The sequence below is a fragment of the Mirounga angustirostris genome, unplaced genomic scaffold, assembly GCF_029215605.1.
Source record: "Mirounga angustirostris isolate CCGP_5_RB_7025 unplaced genomic scaffold, mMirAng1.0.hap1 SCAF_1, whole genome shotgun sequence".
Taxonomy (NCBI): domain Eukaryota; kingdom Metazoa; phylum Chordata; class Mammalia; order Carnivora; family Phocidae; genus Mirounga; species Mirounga angustirostris.
Genome location: NW_026991709.1, coordinates 22,209,115 through 22,220,147, shown reverse-complemented (window position 1 = coordinate 22,220,147; position 11,033 = coordinate 22,209,115). Strand labels below are relative to the sequence as shown.

General features: G+C 38.6%; 1 pseudogene; it reads left to right on the top strand.

Annotated features, from left to right (window-relative positions):
* The first annotated feature begins 536 nt into the window (after window positions 1-536).
* LOC123834479 (mitochondrial fission regulator 1-like) lies at window positions 537-1,803 on the top strand (annotated as a pseudogene).
* The last annotated feature ends 9,230 nt before the right edge of the window (window positions 1,804-11,033 follow it).

The following is an 11,033-nucleotide window of genomic DNA, read 5'->3' as shown; positions in this document are numbered from 1 at the left end:
AATGTCATAAAATGTATTATGAATGGGGCATATTTATCCAAATATAATAATTTAAACGGGAAAACAGAAAAAAAAATCACACCCCAATCTATTTTTGGCACCTTTTATACAGTTTCATATTAAACTGACAGAATTTTAACACCTTCATAGGGATAAAGGAGGAAAGAAGTGAAAGTTGTTTTTGGAAATGAATGAAGATGTTTATTGATTGAGACTGGAGAGAGAAATATGCTTGCATGATGAAGCAAACAGTGCTTAAGTGAGTGTTGAACTGTGTTAATGTTCTCATTTAGACTCTTCCTGGGGCACCTGGGTGGTTCAGTCAGTTAAGCACCTGACTCTTGATTTTGGCTCAGGTCAAAATCTCAGGGTTGTGAGATCGAGCCCCGGGTTGGGCTGGTGAGGGGCCTGAAGAGAGATTCTGTCTTCCTCCTCGAAGAGGGCGCCCAACTGCCAGGGGTGAGAGTGCTTATTGGACCATTGCTGCTTTGTACTCTGAAGTACTTGAAATGCAAATGTGGAGACTTTCTATCTAAATGCTTGGCAAGATTAGGCACCTAATTAGGATGGTTTTTCAATAGGTTGGAGTAAGCATGCAGTCAGTACTGATACTTTGGTCTCGGAGGCCTTATGGTTCATCTCGAAGTATCCTAAGTAAAATTGGTACTAATTCATCTCTGATCCAGTGTCCAAGAGTTCAGTTCCAGCTTACCAGCCCTAATATAGAATGGAGCCCCAGCCATCCAGGAAATGATGAAATGGTGTCTTTTGCTGATGTTGGACAGGTAGCCAAAGAAGAAGGGGGGTGTTTAACAAGACGGCGGACAGAGGTCAAGTCAAGACAACAACTTCAGGATGACCTTCCTTTCTTTGATAAGCCTCCAAGCAGGCGGTTTTCCTTACCGAAACTGTCTCTAGAAGAGCCTCATCTGAAGATAGCACTAGTGAATGAGCAAGGATTGCAGAAGATCAGTGCCCTTGAAAATGAACTTGCTGCTCTCAGAGCTCAGATTGCCAAAACTGTGACCCTGCAAGAACAGCAAAAGGTCATTGCAGTTGATTTAGATTCCACCACATCTGTTCTGCAGCACCACCCTCAGTCCCACCACTCTCCCCCCAACCCTCCCCAGCCCTCCCCCATCAGGGCTCCACCAAAGTGTATCTGCTATTGACCCGATGAAAGAGGGAAGGAGAGGGGCGCCTGCGTGGCTCAGTCCTTAAGCGTCTGCCTTCGGCTCAGGCCATGATCCCGGGGTCCTGGGATCGAGCCCCGCATCCAGCTCCCTGCTCCGCGGGAGGCCTGCTTCTCCCTCTCCCACTCCCCCTGCTTGTGTTCCCACTCTTGCTGTCTCTGTCTCTGTCAAATAAATAAATAAAATCTTAAAAAAAAAAAAAAAAAAAAAAAAAAGGGAAGAAGAGGTTTGAAAAAAGCCTGTGCGGGAAAGACTCTGGTTAAGAGCAGGCCAAAGAAACCTGATATGCCAAATATGCTAGAGAGCCTTAAAGATGGGAACTGTGTAGAATGTAGGTCAGTAAAAAGGTCAGAACAGGATATAAAGCCCAAACCGGTGGAAGCTACTGACCCGGCTGTCCTCCTAGCAGAGGCTCTGAAAAAGAAATTTGCTTACCGATAAAAAGGGAGTCAAAAAAAAAAAAAAAAAAAAAGGGATAGTCAAGGTGAAATCGAGAAAGGAGTTCCAAAGTCTGCATCAGAGGCCACCTCAGAAACAGTTGTTTGGCCCTCACATGTTGGAATCCACAGGAAAAATGAAGGCTTTAACCGAAAATATTTCAACTTCCTAATAAACAGTGAACTGAGAAAAATTATCCCTGTTCCAGCTGTTGGTTTGTTAGGGCTGCTCGGGTAGCAGAAATCAACACTATTTAGTAAATACCTGAATTTAGTATTCAGTGGTATCCTTTAAATCTGATTAGATTCAGCAATAACAAAAACACTCTAAGTTTGTGGGGTTTGTTTTTTGTTTTTTTCTGTTTTTGAGAAGGTCAGTTCTGAAGTTTTCCATAACCTGTGTATACGGATATAACGTGTTCTTAATGTATAGCCAGGATGTTTAGCTTTCTAGCCTTGAAAACAATTATATAGATTTCAGAAGAAAGGATATTTGTGGATGTGAGTTTTTAATTCTTAACACTAATTTATCTGTGCAAATGTTTTATATGCATATATTTAGGTATAAAATAGTATGTAAAATTTAATAATGATGTCAGCAAGAGTCCTGTTACCATCATTAGTTGTCAGTGATCATTTACCCCTCAATGATGGAACTAAAGGTCTAACACGGGTCGTTGGAATGAAATATTTAGGATTGGAATCTTTTTGCCTTGAATAGGACTTTTACCTTAGATTCTCTCTCACATTTCCTTGGATATGGAGTTCAAGTAGGAACCAGATAATGTTCACTGCTGAAAATTCCATAACACTTTCGTTTAAAGGGAAGTCAAAGACCATGAAAGCTGCTTTTAGTTCAGTGCTATCCAGTGCTGAGAAAGAAAAGGTGCTTTTCAAATAGTGAGGACTCAAATTATTGAATTAAATCTACAAGTGAAAACCAGAATGTACCATCTTCTTTTTTCTTTTCCAGTTTAATAAATAGCATCACAAAGATGACCTGTTGCTAAGCTAATACTTAATGGAAATGGCAGCGTAATGGAGTTTAAATTTTTTTAATATTGGTCAAATATAGTAGTTTTATAATGAAACATTGAATAGTTGAAAGAAAGAATTTCCTATAAGTTGTTGATCATTGGTCAGAGTGCTGTTCTGTTGAATTACATTATGCAGCAAAACTTAGATGCTATTAGAAGTGGAGAAGAGCCTTTCTAATTCAGGACTTCCGAGAAATTGCTGTAAGTGATCGCTTGTGAATGCTTGATAAATCTTTCTGGTTTTCTGTATTTCTGTTAAACTCAGCTATAGTTAATTCCAGAATCTCCTACCGTGAGTCAGTATTTGGATTTATTTAAATCTAGTAAAAAGAAGTGGAAATAGAAAGAGTAGACATTTACTTTTAAGTTATTGAAAATATGCACAGTGTTCTCAATATTAGAAAATGTTATTCAGCTTAAATTTGAACTGTAGCTTATTCGACCCATGTTGTTGATTTATATCATTTCTAATTGTTTCATATGACTTAAAAATTCTACCTTTAAAAGAAATTCAGGGGCGCCTGGGTGGCTCAGTCGTTAAACGTCTGCCTTCGGCTCAGGTCATGATCCCAGGGTCCTGGGATCGAGCCCCGCGTCGGGCTCCCTGCTCGGCGGGGAGCCTGCTTCTCCCTCTGCCACTCCCCCTGCTTGTGTTTCCTCTCTCGCTGTGACTCTCTCTGTCAAATAAATAAATAAAATCTTTAAAAAAAAAAAAGAAATTCAGAAAATTTGCCAGGATTACATATTTTGACCTCCTAGGAAATTTATATTTGTATCAATATTGAATTTTGGCCACTGTTCTAACTGAAGGAAGTTACGTTTTGATATAAAGCAAACTTATATTTTCCTTGGAGAAAAAAAAAAAGGATTTTTTTTTTTACCCTCTGTCCCTCCCCACCAAGCTGGTATCCCTGATACCAGTTTAGTTGAACTTGAAGTTTCCTCTATCACTATAATTAAAACACAGCTTAGTTCAGTACTTAATAAATGCCTGATATTTAATTTCAGTTTGTAGTTACTGAATATTGTGCTGAAAGACAGCCCAGACTTTTGGACTAGATTACTAAAGCACAGAAATTTACCAAAAAACACTGTTGGTTTCCAAAAGAGAATTGCAAAGTCCTATAGCTATAGGACGCATTATAAATTTTTCACAAAAAAGAGAGCCAAAAGTTTCTCTTCTTTAACCATGTTCCACAACATGACAAAAGCCATGAATCAGGGTAAGGGAGGAAAATTGATCCAGGTGCCAGGAATAAGAGATTCTACTACATCTTTTGTGTACTACTATTCTCACTTTGCTTTCATTTATATCATACTTTTTTTTGATTTTCCTCTGAACTCTTTGGCAGATACTACGCTCATGTTGATGCTTCTTTCCATATGTTACATCTGAGTGTTGGAAATTCTCCTGCATCTTCTACACTTTTTTTCTCTTCCCTTAATGATTAATATATTCCCATGCCTTTAAATGCTGTATGAATACTGAATATTCACGTAATTATATATGGACAATTTACAGCTATCTCAAATTTGGCACTCTCAAACTACACGCTTAATCCAGCCTCCAAACTGATCCTGCCTCTAAAACTGGCATCACATTCCTCCAGTTAGAGCATTGAATAGCATCTTTGCATATCTTCTTGATTTCACTCCTGACCCCCTCATATCTGTTTTCCACATGCCATCCACAGATATTCTGAAAAACTGACTAATTGGACTATGCCATTCTGCTGAATAAGTCCTGTGAAAGCTTTCTATCAACTTCAAATAAAAGTGATTTAGAAGTTGTGTTTGAGCATGGCCCTTCATACCTTTCCAAACACGTGTTGTTCCTCTCTCCCCTGGTTCTTCTAAACGTAAGCCCATTTGCTTCCTTTCATTTTCTAAAACACACTGAGCTCTTTCCTGGCCCAGACTTTTTACCTGTGCCCCTTCCTCTATCTCAAACACTTGCCACATGGCTTCACAATGCTACTGTGGTTACCCTTCACAGTTAAATACTGCCTGTCAGAAATGCCCCCCACCCTTTTTAATTTTAATTTAATTTTTTTTTAATAGGCTCCACTCCTAACGTGGAGCTGAACACAGAGCTTGAACCTACGACCCTGAGATCAAGAACTGAGCTGAGATCAAGAGTTGGATGTTTAACTGACTGAGCCACCCAGGTGCCCCAAGAAATGCCCTTGTAAATTGTGCACATTCAAGAACCATCATTATTGTCTGTCTTTGTACTCTCTCAATGCATTTATTATACTTACTGCAATGTATTGTCTACTTTCCTGACCATAAGCTCCATGAGGATATGGACTAGAGTTGGTGACTCATCAGTACAGTTCTCACTTAGCACAGTTTCTCACACAGAGGAAGAACTTTCCATAAAAAAATCATTAAATTTTGTTGTACATTATCCCACCATCTTTAATAATATTTTCTTTTTTTAAAAAAATCTCTTTTCTATTAGATATTCCTGTGGGACTGTTAATCAGATAATTTTTATTCCTGTAATCAAAAAATAGATACACAGTAGAAGCTAGGGTGATCAAATAGTCCTTTTCTGGAATTTATATCATTAAAAAAAAACATGGCAGAAAATAAATGCATTCCTTTTCATTGATAATAGGCTTATGTAATTGTTTAGTACTTCCTTCTTAGGTACTATAGTTATTCTGGTTTCTATTCATGTTCCACTGGACTTTTTTTTTTTTTTTTTAATCTATAATCATTATAGTGTCCAACCTTTACTTTCCATTATAGGTTTTATTAGCCAAGATCAGTTGAAATTATTTTGTTGCAACAGAAAAGCCATCTGAAGTGGCTTTCTCAGAAATATTTGTTTTCTGACTTTAAGTCAGTTTCTGAGATAATACAGCTCCAGATTTGGTTAGTTTAGTGGCTCAGTGCTGCCATCAAAGACCAAGGTATATTCCATATTTCTTTTCTGCCACCTTCACCATGCCGTTCTGTTTTCCTCAAGGTTACAGTATATCAGCAGAAGCAACAGATACAGTTGACCCTTGAACAACATGGGGGAGGGGCAAGACCCTTGCAGAGCTGAAAATTCATATAACTTTTAATTTCCCGTAAACTTAACTACTAATAGCCTACTGTTGACCAGCCCTTACCAATAACATAAACAGTTGATTAACATATTTTGTATGTTATATGTACTATACACTGTGTTCCTGCAATAAACAAGCTAGAGAAAAAATATGAAAATAATAAAAAAGAGAAAATACATTTACAGTACTACATGTATATTTGTCAACGTCTAGTGCGTTGGGGTCCCTGGGTAAGGGTCTACGAAAAAACCAGGACACAGGGGATGCAGAGCAAAGGCAGCACTTGCAACTGCATACTGCCGTTTATTTCTCACATAGCTATATACCCGCAGTGATCAGATAAACATAACAATGTGTACTTAAAGTATCAACCCAACATCCGTGAAGAAAGATACACGAAATTCACTAAGAACAAAATACATCCTGTTTATGCTTGCAGAATAAAGAATTCTCTTAGCCATCCTTCCTTTGGAGACAACATGTTCTTTGTCTTTAGAAAGAACACTTCTGATTAGAAAGATACACTTTAAGCTAGGCAAGAGCCACTTCCTGCTGATCCAGGCATTTAGGACTTGCAACATGAGATAAGGGGAAGAGAACATTTTCTCCTCCTGGCCTAGGCCTGCCTGGCCGTCCTTAACCTCAGTGCAGTCCTCAAATGATCTGGGCCTGCAAGGGGCTTACAAGCCTATACCATCTCATATATTTATTGAAAAAAATCTGCATATAGACGAGGAGGGCCAGGCCAGGCCAGGAGTACCTGCGGTGGTGGGCCTGGGCTTGGGTGGCAGTGTTCCACAGCCAGGGGGCCTTAGTTTATCAGCAGCACAAGCTGGACAGATCCATCAGCATTGACAGTAGCCTGGAGAAATAGTACCATTGCCCAATTTGCCTGAAGGTGTACCACCAGCTCCTGGACATCACCTTGCTACCACATAGGAACACACTGGGGAATACTACCTCAGGGAGGGGTCCCCACCCAGTCCCTGTTTAGGATCAGTTTGGGGTTGGATTAAGAGTGTAGTTTGAGAGTGCCAAATTTGAGATATATATGTGAATATTCAGTATTTATACAGCATTTAAAGGCATGGGGATATATTAATCACTAAGGGGAGAAAGGAAAGGAATAGAAGACTCAGGAGAATTTCCAACACTCAGATGTAACATATGGAATGAAGCATCAACATGAGCGTAGTATCTGCCAAAGAGTTCAGAGGAAAATAAAAAAAGTATGATATAAATGAAAGCAAAGTAAGAATAGTAGTACACAAAAGTTGTAGTAGAATCTCTTATTCCTGGCACCTGGTTCAATTTTCCTCCCTTACCCTGATTCATGGCTTTTGTCATGCTGTGGAACATGGGCAAGAGAGAAAATTTTGGCTCTCTTTTTGTCTGCACAAGGGGTGGACTGCAGCCCTGCCCAGTCCTGGGAGCTGCTGATAACTTTGATGGGCCTCTCTGAGTACTCAGAAGGCAGCAGATCTGAACTTTGTGTCAGTCATCTTCCATTTGGTCCTGTGGAGACTGGGGCGGGGGCAGGGGGGAGTTGGTAGTAAGTGCCTGTGGCTTTTGCTGTCAACTCTTAAAAACAAAAGAAACAAAACAACAACAACAACAAACTGCATATAAGTAGACCCATGTTGCTTAAGGGTCATCTATATATGACCCAACCCGTAGACCCATGTTGCTTAAGGAACTTCTGTACTCTTCATACACAAAATTCCAAAACGAAAAAAGACCAGATCTTTTTAAGAGCAGGGCAAATTTTCCCCAAATGTCATAGTGGCAGACTTTCCTCACATTTCATTGGACAGCGTTGGATAGATAACAGATTCTTTACTAAGAGAGTCACTTCATGAAAAATTATATGGTTTGATTGACTTACAGTAATCAAACATTGATGGTGCTGTAAAATTATTCATTAGTCTTTTTTTTTTTTTAAGATTTTATTTATTTATTTGACAGAGAGAGAGCACAAGTAGGCAGAGAGACAGGCAGAGGGAGAGGGAGAAGCAGACTCACCACTGAGTAGGGAGCCCGACGTGGGGCTTGATCCCAGGACCCTGGGATCATGACCTGAGGTGAAGGCAGCCGCTTAACCGACTGAGCCACCCAGGTGCCCCAAATTATTCATTAGTCTTAAGGAAGAACGCAAAGAGATAAAAACTTTTTGGTTTCTCTCCATAGATTTCAAAACACAGCTCCTTTCAACTGCTTTCTATCAAAATCAAAATAAATTGTACCTCTCAGCTTACTGGGTTGAGAGCATTGATTTGTGTTGCATGATATTAAAACATCATGGATAAATGAGGTGATAGAATTTCAGGTTCTCTCTTTTTTTTTTTCTTTTACTAAATGTGTAGCATTTGATGAGTTAATGAGTCCTTTGGTGGGCAGTTTTCTGATTTGGGAAATGGCACTTAGCAACCAAGATGGCACCAGCAATGTTGTAAGTATCCTTTCAGGTAAACATTCTCCAAGTCTAGAGCTCAATCTTTGTACTGAACTACAAAGTCCAGTCATGATTTCTCTTTTTTTTTTTAAAGATTTTATTTATTTATTTGAGAGAGAGAGAGAATGAGAGAGAGCAAGCGCATGAGAGGGGAGAGGGTCAGAGGGAGAAGCAGACTCCCTACCGAGCAGGGAGCCCGATGCGGGACTCGATCCAGGGACTCCAGGATCATGACCTGAGCCGAAGGCAGTCACCTAACCAACTGAGCCACCCAGGCGCCCGAGTCATGATTTCTGTATTCGTATTCTTATTCTTTCCCCCTTGGCTCCCAACATTAAATTAAAATGTTAAAATTCTTGTGTTCGTTTAGAACCATAGATTATATGGTGACTTATTCCAACTCACTCTTTTTGTAGATAAAAAAAAACTGTATACAGGGATAAGAGAAATTATTTGATCAACATACAGGTATTGCAAATTACTGTTTATAATTTAGGAAATATAAAAACTACTTACATGCTACACTTAGAGAAAAGTTCTTTATTCTTGAAGGCAAAATATGTTGCTCTTGTTTACTCTTTACCATAAATTGTTTTTACGGTCTTAGAAAATGAATCGGCAGAAAAACATATTGCTTATTTGCAAGGATACAGCTCAATTAATTGACTCTCAGGAAGCTTTCTCTAATCAATCAGACAGAATTCATTCTCTGACTCTGTTTTATGTCTAATTTGAAGTCTTGATACAGATCCTTGAAATTGAAGACTGAAGTTTATCCCTCTTTTGATTTATAAAATCGTGTCAAATATTTCTATGTTCCACAACCCCTTGGGTTTGGATATAAGTAGATATTAAGTAGTGTACTTTAAATTATTTTGGTACTTTCCAAATTTAATCATTTTTGCTTTGTTTTGTTTTGAGGTTAAAAACTCTTTGAAGCTGTGTTTAGATGTACTGTGAGGCTCAATTTTCAACCAATATAATTACCATCGATGTTTTGATTAGTTAAGTTAAAATGCACAAAAACAAAGTAACCATACTTCCACAGATTTCTAATCAACTAGAGAAGGAAATTGAAAATATAACAAGAAAAGGCATCAGCTAATTAAGCAGCCAACTATCTTGGGCATAAAGAGAAGGTGATACAGTAGAGTTTCCAAGGAAGGCTTTCAGGATACTTGTCATCATTAAAGGTAGAGAGTTATTATGCAAGCAGATTATGTAAATGCAATTAGAGACTCAATGAAAAATGGATGAGTTGAGAGATGAGTTTATTAAAGTCACTAATCCTTTCACATTGTCAGCATTATTTGGCTTATGCCTCACAACAGCTTTATGAGTTAATATCACTCAAAGGAATAAAAAGGTTTGTCCGGTTAATGCATGATGAAACAGAAATTTGCACCTAGCTCTACCTGATTCTAATGCCTAAGCAACTAGTAATTGGTCCAATAAACTATTGCACAGTAGTATTGAGAAGTAAACGGAGCTGACCTCTGGAAACAGAGAGGCATTTCTAAAATATTAGTGTAGTTCAACATGTTCAGCTCTCTTTGGCTTCCATGTCACCATCTAGTGTTAAACTGTTATGGTTATTAGGAAAATAATCACATTGCCGAGACTATATTAGAGAAATAAAGTTTGGAAATCATTCCCTGAGATTGGAGAATAGGTAAGTTTGGTGTCCTAAAAGTCAGTCAAAGAGTGGGTTTACAAAAATGTCATTCAGAGTTGAGACATTTAAGATTGGACAGAGTGCTCACTGGAAAATGAGTTATTAGTTGAGTGATTAAAGGAAGTATAGAGGTTCCTCAAGGAGTTAAAAATAGAGCTACCCTACAACCCAGCAATTGCACTACTAGGTATTTACCCCAAAGATACAAATGTAGTGATCCAAAGGGGCACCTGCACCCCAATGTTTTGTTTTGTTTTGTTTTGTTTTTAATATTTTTTTAAGATTTTATTTATTTATTCATGAGAGACAGAGAGAGAGAGAGAGAGAAGCAGAGGGAGAAGCAGGCTCCCAAAGAGCAGGGAGCCTGATGCGGGACTTGATCCCAGGACCCTGGGATCATGACCTGAGCCGAAGGCAGACTCTTAACCATCTGAGCCACCCAGGCGCCCTGCACCCCAATGTTTATAGCAGCAATGTCCACTATAGCCAAACTGTGGAAAGAGCCAAGATGCCCATCGATAGATGAATAGATAAAGAAGCGTGATGTGTGTGTGTGTGTGTGTAATGGAATATTACTCAGCCATCAAAAAGGATGAATACTTACCATTTACATCGGCATGAATGGAACTGGGGGATATTATGCTGAGTGAAATAAGTCAATTAATAAAAGACAATTATATGGTTTCACTCATATGTGGAATATAAGAAAGAGTGCAGAGGATCATAGGGAAGGGGGAGAAAATTGAATGGGAAGAAATTAGAGAGGGAGACAAACCATGAGAGACTCGTAACTGTAAGAAACAAACTGAAGGTTTCTGGGGGGGGATGGGGGTGAAGGGTGGGGTAACTGGGTGATGGGCATTAAGGAGGGCACAAGATGTGAGGAGCACTGGGTGTTATATGCAACTGATGAATAATTGAACTCTACATCTGAACTAGTGATGTACTATATGCTGGCTAATTCAATTTAAATTAAAAAAAGAAAAAGATCATGGATCGTTTTCATCATAGCTTTTTGAGAAAATGATACCTAAGACAGAAATCTATAAAATTTTATGAAATATTGGAGAGAAAGACCAGAAAGAGAACATAATACCATTTACATGAAAGTATTTATAACAATTATATCTTTGAATTAATAATTTTGGTCAGTCAAAAAAAGATGAATGGCAAATTG